Below are 11,058 nucleotides of genomic sequence, written 5' to 3'. Positions count from 1 at the left end.
GTTAAAATACAATTTCTAGAAATTTCATATTTGTTAATTATTATACAGTTGTGATTTTATTTATTTATCTAGTTCGAACTTCGTAAATTTTAATTTCTTTTATGAGGATTAACTGTACAATTGTCACCTAGCGGACAATTTAATTACCTTGTCGTCAGATAAAGTAGGAAGGCTATTGATTACCATGCAGTTTTTGTATCTATAATAAGTTATCATGATAAGGTAGGAAATTCATTAACCGTGAAATTTTCCTGTCTCAACAGGTTCACACATCGTTTTGTTAAATTAATTTTAGATTATCGATATTATTCACAAAATCGTTTAATATGTATAAATAGCCATTCCTTTATCTTTGAAAAATAAATCGTTAATATTTTATTAGTAACAGTCGTTAACTTCAGACAAAAAAAGTTTTATTTAAAGATCAGAAATTAAAACAGTCATTTAGAAAATTATTCAAACAATCGTTAAAAGAATTTGGCTGTCGTGAAGTAAGTTAAATTACTTACTTAAGCTGATTTTTTCACCTTCAGGGAAAGTGACTGTGAGGGAAGAGCTGTTGATGTCCATTTGTACTTCGACATCTACGGCACTCTTATCCATCTCGAGAAGTCGTAGACATTTATTTATAATTCTTTTCGTTGCAGTCGACATTGTGAACGGTCGTTTGGTACCAAAAAGCACTTCTTTTTCTTCTTTGATCGTCGTATACCACTCGTTAATGATCTGGGCACACACTCAAAAATGGCCTCCGCGCGATAGGCAAACCACGCCGCGAGCACGCCGGTCGCGATGATTTTTTAAACTATGTAATACTGTTCTTTGACTTATCCCAGCGCAGTGGAAGCGTGCTGGGCCCATTACCTGTCGGCATGCGCTTTATTTGGGATAGGTTTAAGTCAATCAAACACTTTTGATATGTACGAAAAACAGTCGTTTATTTAATCGATACGATCCACGTCTTGACGGTCGAAAAGTATAAAACGGAAGTAAAGGAGTTGAGGGAGTGCGAGCGCATACTGGTGTAACTCGGACTCATAACCGCTAGAGTCAATCGAGTAAAGCATACCGCGAACATTCAAATTTAACACGAAACAACTTTAATTGAATTTCACGAAAAAATGTCATGATTTTTAAATATTTCTATAAGATTCTTCATAACAATTTAATTATTTCTTAAAATTTTAATAAATTCTTTGAAACATTTTAATTATTTTTATAAATAGTAAAATTCATCGCATATGGTCAATTATTTTCAATACAATTTTAATAAAATTCTTCTTCATAAAATTCAATTGCTTTCGAAATTTTCAATTAAAATTATTAAAGAAACTCCATTAATTTAAAAAAAATTCAAAGAAATTCTTCAAAAGAATTTAAATAGGATTTTAAAAATATTAATGAAATTCTTTGCGAGAATTTAGTTTTCTTTTTAAACAAAGAAATTCTTTGAAGGAATTCTATTATTATCAAACTTTTTTATAAAATTCTTTGCAACTATTCGAAGATTGTCAATACACATTAAATTTAAAATTAAAATTATTTGAAAAGAAAAATTATAAAAAAGTTTAGAAACAAAAAAGCAAACAACAACTATCATTTTTATTATTTATTTATAAATATTATTTTTAACTTAAATGTTTTGACATTTTTTTTTAATTATAAAAATATTAATTTATGAATAATGGGTTATTATTATATTATTAATATTGTTAATATTATTATTCAACAATTTATTTATTTGATGTAGTGTATTAGTGTCAATAAATGCTTTATTGAATCACCAAAATCAATAACTCAACAAGTCACTGAAAATAAAGCGTCTGTGTTCAGTTAGGTTCCGTAGCATAGTGGTTAGGGCGTTAGTTTCGTAGTCCGTAGTTCGTAGGTCGTATAGGTTCAAGTCTCGCGTGCATTAGATTATATTTATTTCGTAGGTTTGCGTTTATTCCGATTCTTCTGTATTGTATAGGTATTAGTAGACAATTTAATGATTATATACAACGTTAAATAATTTAATTAACAAATATTTAATTTAATTTTTTTTATATTTATATATAAAGGGATATGTATTAATCCCCACATATATACTAACATTAATTATGAATTTGCTATTGGTCATGATTAAATGTAAAAAAGTAAAAATCATTAAATAATAATGTCATTTATTAATAATTAAACTTATTATAAAAATTAGTTAATAATAATCTAAAATATGCTATGAGCAGTTTTTTCAGGGTTTCTGGAGAGGGTAGAATTCTGTAGGTAAGGGTCAAGCAGTATTTAATAAGGTTCTAGGAACACCTGCTTTCCCCCTTTTACCATCTAAATTTGTCGCTAACCAGGGGTTTGCAGGAGGTAATCAGAGTTAACTTGCAATGCAAATAAATTCTGATTTCATCCTTTTACATCCTTAAAATCCCTCAGTTTTAAGGATGTAAGCAGGTCTAAAAGTTCGACTCGGGTATATGTACAGAATTTTTAAATACTATTTGAAAAGTATAATATAGACACAATTTCTAGTGTAACTCTGCATTCTGAATACCAGGAATAATATGGTAATGGTAATTACCATTTACACATGTACTCATAACTGAAAAAACACTAAATTAATAAGATGAATTAGAAGAAAGATAACCAATCAGCGATTTCTAAATACGGATTATAGAACTGTAATATACAAAACTTGTACGCAATTACGTAAGAAGAAGTTATGAGCAACACATTACAAAATGGAAGAAAATAAAATACCTCATACGATATAAACTTGTATTTTATGGTTCAGAAAGAGAATATAGGGATATAAAAGTCTGAAGCAGAAATAGACTAATATTAGCAACATTTTATCACTCTTGGTGCACAGCTGCGGAAAATATAAAGAGACTAAGACGATATATTGTGGGGACAAGAAAACCCTTGGATTTTTTTTGTTATCAATTTCAACACTACACTCGAGAGACAAATACACCTCTTATATTTATAAGTGCTTGAGATTGTTTACACAAAAGAAAAAGAAAGGGTGGTTATGGAGAAAACTAAAGTTCAACATACAAGATGTATCAAACTCTCTTCACGCAAATACTTTTGGCAATGATAGATTTGTGTTTGCATTTGGCACACGTGCGTATAGTATGAGCAAAGCGAAATGCTAGAGTGTGAATTTTATTCCTTTTCTCTTGACTGCAGAAACAGCAATTCAAACCGGTGGATTCCTTCGATGTCTATGCAGACACTGTGTCTCTGCCAATGGACAAGAAGCAATAGAGCAACATTTACCACATTAAATAAGAAATACAAGAACAATTCCTATTTTTATGACATATATCAGGCCTCAGATCGAATTTAAGACGCAAATATAGTCGTTTTAGTCGATTAAAAATACGAAGAAGATTGATAAAGTTGTTTATTTTATTATGAATTGGAACACAAAAATTTGTTTTGCATTTTCCTGATGTTCCTAAAGTTCTGAATATTCAACTCAACGAAATTAATTTACTTCTTCTTCAAATTATAACTTTGAATCTCAGATTTTCTTCATTACTTTAATAATATAAATTTTTTTATTAACCTTTTTTGTGGACTTAAATGATTCTTTTTTATTTCATAAAAAAGAAAAAAGATTTAGAAAAAATGAAAAAAATAATTATTTTCCTCTTTCCATTTTTATTTTCAACGTTTCGAAGTCTGTACCGACTTAAATAAATAGGACATAAAAGGAGATTTTTTATGGTTTCTCTTTAAAACCACACTCCAACTACAATACTTTCTACTCATGAGTGCTAATTTTAATTGCTTGTTATTTCATATACTGATAAAGAAAAAAATCGGACAAGTGCGAATTACACTGGCACTAAAATCGAGGGTTCCGTACACCAAAATTAAACTCCTTTTTTATAAAAAAATATATGGGAAAAATATGATTTATTAAAAGAAATAAATACAAATTGGGAAAGAAAGAAATCGATTAAATAACAATATCCATTATATTTTCATATAATATATATATTTTTTTTTCATTTTATATATATTTTTTTTATTTTTTATTTTTTTTTATATTTTCATTTTCAGTAAAAGTTTCACTCAAAAAATTTTTTGTATTAAAACAATTTTTTTCGAATTCTATATGAAAAATAAATAAATACGTGTTTTTTTTATTTTTTTATTTGATCAAAATTATCAAAGTTATGATTTTTTTAAATTTAACATCTTCGGAAGCAAAGGATTTTTGAAACACTTTTAACTCCGTTATACCAAAAGATAAAAAATAATGTAATATATGAAAATGACTTGTTTTTTCTTGAATATTTCAAATATGTATGTAATAAAAAATAATTTTAATAAAGCGAAAACATTAAATAAATTGAAATTTCGTCCAAAATGTGACTTTTCTCAAAAGTGAAGTAATTGAATTTTTTTCTTCCATTTCAACCACTGATAAATATAGAAATTTTTCCCACTTATGCCAAAGTGGTGTTCTTTAGGGATCAAATTATAATTAAAATTATGTCAGTAGTTGCACAGAGTTTTATTCGATTTTTACACTTTTTAAAAATTTAACCTTCAAAACAAAAGAAAACGAATGTTTTGTGGTTAATTTCTCAATTTCCTTCTGTAAAATCTGTGCAACGACTGATATAATTTTAAATATAATTTGAACCCTAAAGAACACCACTTTGGCATAAGTGGGAAAAATTTCTTTATTTATCAGTGGTTGTAATGAAAGAAAAAAATCGAAAATCAATTACTTCGCTTTTGAGAAAAGTCACATGTTAGACGAAATTTCAATTTATTTAATGTTTTCGCTTTATTAAAGTTATTTTTTATTACATATTTGAAATATTCAAGAAAATACAAGTCATTTTCGTATATTACATTATTTTTTATCTTTTGGTATAACGGAGTTAAAAGTGTTTCAAAAATCTTTTGCTTCCGAAGATATTAAATTTTAAAAAATCATAACTTTTATAATTTTGATCAAATAAAAAAATAAAAAAACACTGTTGGCATGCAGATTATTTAGAGCAGGATGTAGTCAATAATAATACACAAATACGAATGAAATCGGTCGTTTATTAAGAGCTCGTAGACGATCGAGACGTTCACGGTCGAAGCGATATCGAGAAGAAGAAGGAGTGCGTGCGCACACGGCAGTAACGTAGAATCAACTACTGTTAGAGTCAAGCGAGATATTAGGCGCGAATATACAATATTCCAACAAACACGTATTTACTTATTTTTCATATAGAATTCGAAAAAAATTGTTTTAATACAAAAAAATTTTTGAGTGAAACTTTTACTGAAAATACCCCATATATAAACCTAATGAGATGAAGTTCATATACATATTCTCACAATAAGATTACAAGAAAAATATAGTCTTATTCTATAACGTAAGTTACATGAATATTCTGTAATCTAAATGTAAAACAATATATGTGTGTACCGAAATTCAGCCCAATAGGTCCCGACCATGGATATAAGAAATATAGGCACAGGCCTCAAAGTCAAAATGTGGGCGAGGGGGGTACGTTGGCAGATCGGAAGGGAAAACGTTACGTTGGTTGATTCCCTATTGGTAGACTTAATGCGCAGGCGCCAATTGCCATATAACACGTACATTTTCTTAACCAATTAGCAATTCGCCAACGCCTCCCCTTACGGACTGCAAAGTATCCCCCCGCATCTATATGCCATGTCCCTATATTTCTTACGTCCATGGTCCCGACATGTAGAAGTTAAGGGGGACAGGGTGATTTTTAGGAATTTTCTTTTTAAAATAAATTTCTTTCATTTCTCGTTCGACAGGATGACCTCCAATCAGATCCGCTATATTTCTTCTGTACTCCACAGGTAAAAATACAAATGTGTACTAAATTTTAACTCACCATGTCCCAAAATGTAGAAGTTAAGGGTAGGAAATATTCATTTAAAAAATTTTTTTAGAAAAAAATTGATTTCATTCCTTTCTACTTCGCAAATATGACATCCAATCAGGTTCGCTATATTTTTCCCCTAATCTATACTTAAAAATGAGTATGTGTACAAAATTTCAGCTCACTAGATCTCGATATGTAGAAGTTACGTATGAGGACAGGGTCATCTTTGGTATTTTTTTGGAAAAAATTAAATTTCATTCCTTTCTAGTTCGTAAATATGACCCCCAATCAAGTTCGCTAAAATTTTCGCCAAATCTACAATTGAAAATGAAAATGTGTACCGAATTTTAGCCCAATAGGGCTTGAGATATTTAGAAGTTAGGGTAGAAATCACGAGTGATGGTGTACGGAACCCTAAAAAGGAAAAAAGTGCTAAGAAAGACTAAAAGTTAATCACAGGTAATTTATATTTGGTTACATTTTATTCAATTTAATTTATTTTTGCAATTTTTATTAAATTTCAAGAAACTGTAAATGGAACAACAACATATGTGACGCTCCACGAGAAAAGGGACCTTATGACAAGAGTAAATAAGGTCCCTTTTCTCGTGGAGCGTCACATATGTAGACTTGGCTTGTAAGGGATACCACTTTTTTTCATTATTTTTTTAAAACGCGCCAAAAACACTCTACCACCTGGGTGGCGCGGAATTAAGTAACAATGTTTATAATAAATTGTAATTTATAAAAAAACAAGAATGAAAATACAAAGATATACACGTAAACTTGTCTTCTTGCATGTTTCAAGTTTCTTTCAGAGCTATGCTAAACAACTGGCAGACGCTGCCACGTACGCCGCGAGGGCCCAGCCGTGCAACGCAAAATTAAAAAATTAATTTCTCACGAATATCAAAAAACACCTCTGAAATTTTCAGGGATTTTTAAGGACATTTTAAGCTTTTATTTTAATATCTTTTAAAGAAAAAATTTTACGGACTTGGGTAAAAAAAATTATTTTAAATTTATTGTTTAAATAAATTAATTTAAAAAATTAATTATTTATTTTCCAATCAAATAGGGGAGAGTCTCCAGTTGTGAGACGGGTTTCATTTTTGACCCGTAAATTACAATTAGTGCAAACTAATTAACTAAACCCGTTTACAAACGGGTAAACGAAATTGTAAATAAAATACACCGTTCGAAAGGTAACAGAAATACGCAACTTTTATTAAAAGAAAGTGTAGTGTTTCGATGAACTCAAAAAATTTTACGATACATTTTCCGAGCACATCGCTTTTTTCAAAAAAAAAAAATGTCTCCAGTTGTGAGACACTCATTAAAAATTGCTAAAATTGAATCAGTTTGACATAAAACGTTATGTTTAGTAGAAATAATTAAATATATTAATAATATATATTATTATATACTAAATAATAATATTTATTCGCCAAAATATGACTATCAAATAAGCACAGTTTAATAGCTTCAACAAGAGCATTAAAATTGATTTCTTCTGAATCAATTGACTTTTTTCCACTTGAAATGCCCAAAAATACTAGAAAAAAAATCAAAACAACATTTAAATAGTATGCCTGCAAAGTCGTATTTTTTATGCTGCCCAGATGGGTGTTGACACCGTCTCACAACTGGTGATATGCTGTGTCTCACACCCAGAAATTGGCGCTATTTTGAAAAAGGAAAATTAAATTATTTTCAACCGTAGATTGGAACAATGCAATATTGCATCACAAAATATAAGGAAAACACTAAAAGAAAATGCATGACACTTACCTTTTCCAATTAATTAACTTGGAAAAAAAGTACTTTGCATTTATTGAAAAAACGCTTTTTAGTCGATTATCACACACAGTGTTGGTATTTAACAAAAACAGTTTATATATCCGCTTCGGCGTATACGAAAAAGTTGGATCATATAAAAAGAAATGTTTTTATATAAACCAATCGTCTTTTTAATATTGCATGTTAAAAAAAATTGACTGTCTCACAACTGGAGCTGTCTCACAACTGGAGACTCTCCCCTACTATTAAAATTCAATAGATTTCCTACATTTTTCACAGCTAACATTTTTTTGTAACTATCATAGATTTCTAAATAGAAATTATTGAAAAAAAGTGACTTAAAAGTTTAAATAACAATATCTTGCAAAATAATCGAAATTTTGCAGAACTATTTTCACAATTTATTTATGTCCCCTAAGATAACAAAATGGCAAATTATAAAGGAAGTTTAGGATTCAAAGTTTGCCCTGTGCATGGAACGCCCCTAAAACAATTCTTGCATAAAAAAAAATTATAAAGCTTCTAAATATTAAATTCAATATAATATAACAACTTATTTGTTATAAATTTATTAATAAATTATATTAATTATGTAATTATATAATAAGTATTATTATATAATAATATAATAATATATATTTAGTAAACTCAAATCTTCAAAAATTTAAATTTGAAAGCTTATGTAATTTAATTATTTCTACTATTCTATTAAATCTCTTTTAATATTAAATTATTTTTTAAATTTCTTAAATTTTTAACTCAAATTCTTTTTCTGTATCCCCTATAGCCGAAAGTACGGTCTTCCCGGTTTAATTTGATTCCGGGAATAGCGACTTTTGTGGCCGGCTCGACTGAGCCAACGCGCGCTCTCATTGGTTACAAGATTCTCGATACACGTAAACTGTAAAATAGCACACACGGCCAGAAATTTAGATGCCCTGGCTTAGTATCGTAATATACTAGGTATTTAAAATCAATTACTTTTTATATTTTTGAGAACATTTTTTTGAAATTCAATTATACAGAAAAAAGTGCATTTAATATAAATTTTAAATTAAATTATTTTTGAAAAATTGAGTTGAGAATTTTTAATTACATATAATTATTAAAAAATTTCAATCCAAAATTGATTAGAATTTAATTATTTCTAAGCATTTTTACTATAATTCTGTTATAATATTAAATTATTTTCTTATTGTACAACCTTGCGATAGTCTTGAGGCAAAATTACAGTGATATTGAGGCAACATTTCCAAGTAACCTTTCTGCAATATTCCATAAGAGAAAAGATTTTTTTCTATTTTGGAATTAAATATTTGAGTTGAAGAAACTACACTACAGAAATGATTATAAAAATCGGATTATAAAAATGTTATTGCAAAACCGTGTATGGTTTTTCATTTACGATAATAATATTGATTAATCGAATCTGTATTTCTCTAGTCATGTTTTACCTCTCTTGTTTTTTTTTTCTTTTTTTTGAAATCCATTAGTGTAAAAGTACATACTTGACATCATTACTTTCTTTATTTGTAACCTTATATGTTTATCACGTTCTTGTTAGTTTAGTACAACATTACAAGCGTTTACTACTTTTCTCTCTCTCTTAGAGAAAAGAAACCTATAAAGACGTACTAAAATTTCAAGAAATACAATTTCAAGAGAAAAGTTTCACTCTTATTTGAGTAATTAGTTGGAAGTTGGTATATCAGTATAGTTGTTGTAGCAATCTGATAAAATGCATTAGGTGAAGAAAATTCTTGTGTTTGAATTACTTAACGAAGGACAACAAAACTAGTTTCTTAAAAGTAAAAATAAAAAGACATGAAATTGGAGAGAACGAGACTAGAATAGTTGCTGTCATTAGGAGGAAAAGCTTGCGCGAAACAAGTTGAAAGAAAAGAAACAAGCATATCATCCTTAATGCTTTCGGCAGAGTTTTTAAAGGGTTAACTTAAACTTGACCGTTTAATAGACTTGTTGGAGGAACTTCTTGGTCATTCGAGAAGCGAGCAACACCAAACACACCAAACTTTTCCCCGAGGTTTTTCATCGTTACAGCGCGAGATATAGACGTGCCCTTGGAGAGCAGAAGAGAGAAAGAGTGGAAGAGTATTACTTAGAGCAAATGGTCTTTTGGAAGTCGTATAAACCTTTTCAGGTGGAAGCATCGCTGTTGCTTAAACAAACTTTAGATTGTGTGCGTGGATACTATTGATTTAAAATAGATACACTTGTTTGTAACTGCATAATTAATTTCAAAAAGATATTTATTCAAACTGCTTTTAGTATTGCAACAGCGCACATTGTTGGTCATGAATAATTATGACAATATCTATAAATTCAAATAGTTACAACTGTATCAGTTAATTGTATTTGCAATAATTGTAGTTTGGGTTTTATGAGGGTTGACGAGTGTCAGAAATGATAACGACGGCGAGAGAAACTGTTTAAGATGAAGGAATCAGTCGCTCATTCGATAATCTCAACAGAAGATTCAAAATTTAGACTATCATAAACATAAATTATTATTTTTATTGTACAAAGCCAAAAACTTTAATATTTTTAATAGTTATTTTCGTATCAAGGGCGCAAAATAGGTGATTTCGCCAGAGTCGTAATCTCCTTTGCGCCAATGATGCTAACATAATTTTTTGTCCTAACTGCATGGAAAGTATGTCATTGAGGGCACGAACGATTAAACGCTCATATTAGTTAAAAATTAAACTCTATATAAATGTTAACTCTTTGAAGTCTATAATGATACAAGTTTTAATATAGAAATAAGAAAACAATGTATTCTGGAAATATAGTAATTGCCAATTTTTATAACCGAAATGTGAACAACACCAAATGTGTCATAATTTTTTTTTAGAGAAAATAAAAAAAAAATTGCACATTTTTCTAGACAAAATAAAACAAGTTGAAAATGTTTGCATTTTTATAGTCAACATAAAAAGAAACTCGAAAATATCACATTTTAATGAAGAAAATCGAATAATTAACGTGCGGGCGCAATATATTTTGCGCCCGCTTCTCCTACCCCTGGGTGGTAATGAGTAACTTTGCGCCCGCTCTAAGTACCCGAAATGACATACTTTCCGTCAAGGTAGGACAAAAAAGTATTTTGTGAATCGAATTGAAAATTTCCAGGATACTTCCTCAAACAGAGATAAGCAAATGTCTCACTGGAAGTTCTTTGGATTTTGAGGTTTCCTGGAGACTTTCTGTCGTCGAATCAAAGAAAAAGTTATTAGTGGTGTATATCAATTTTTATTAACTAATAGTTAAACAATAAATTATTTTTAACTTTTTTTATTTTGTTAGCATCTCCAGATCTAAATGAGTATACATACAAAATTTAAAACAAATCCATTCTCAT

The 11,058-nt window shown here is 29.0% G+C and overlaps 1 protein-coding gene across 2 annotated transcripts in view; it reads left to right on the top strand.

Annotated features, from left to right (window-relative positions):
• The window catches only part of LOC122505678 (netrin-1-like), a 746,647-nt gene that overhangs the window by 116,592 nt on the left and 618,997 nt on the right, over positions 1-11,058 (top strand). The gene's annotated exons all lie outside the window — the stretch shown is intronic.

The sequence above is a fragment of the Leptopilina heterotoma genome, unplaced genomic scaffold (assembly GCF_015476425.1).
Source record: "Leptopilina heterotoma isolate Lh14 unplaced genomic scaffold, ASM1547642v1 Lhet_362, whole genome shotgun sequence".
Taxonomy (NCBI): Eukaryota; Metazoa; Arthropoda; class Insecta; order Hymenoptera; family Figitidae; genus Leptopilina; species Leptopilina heterotoma.
This window is presented reverse-complemented; position numbering and strand designations above follow the sequence as displayed.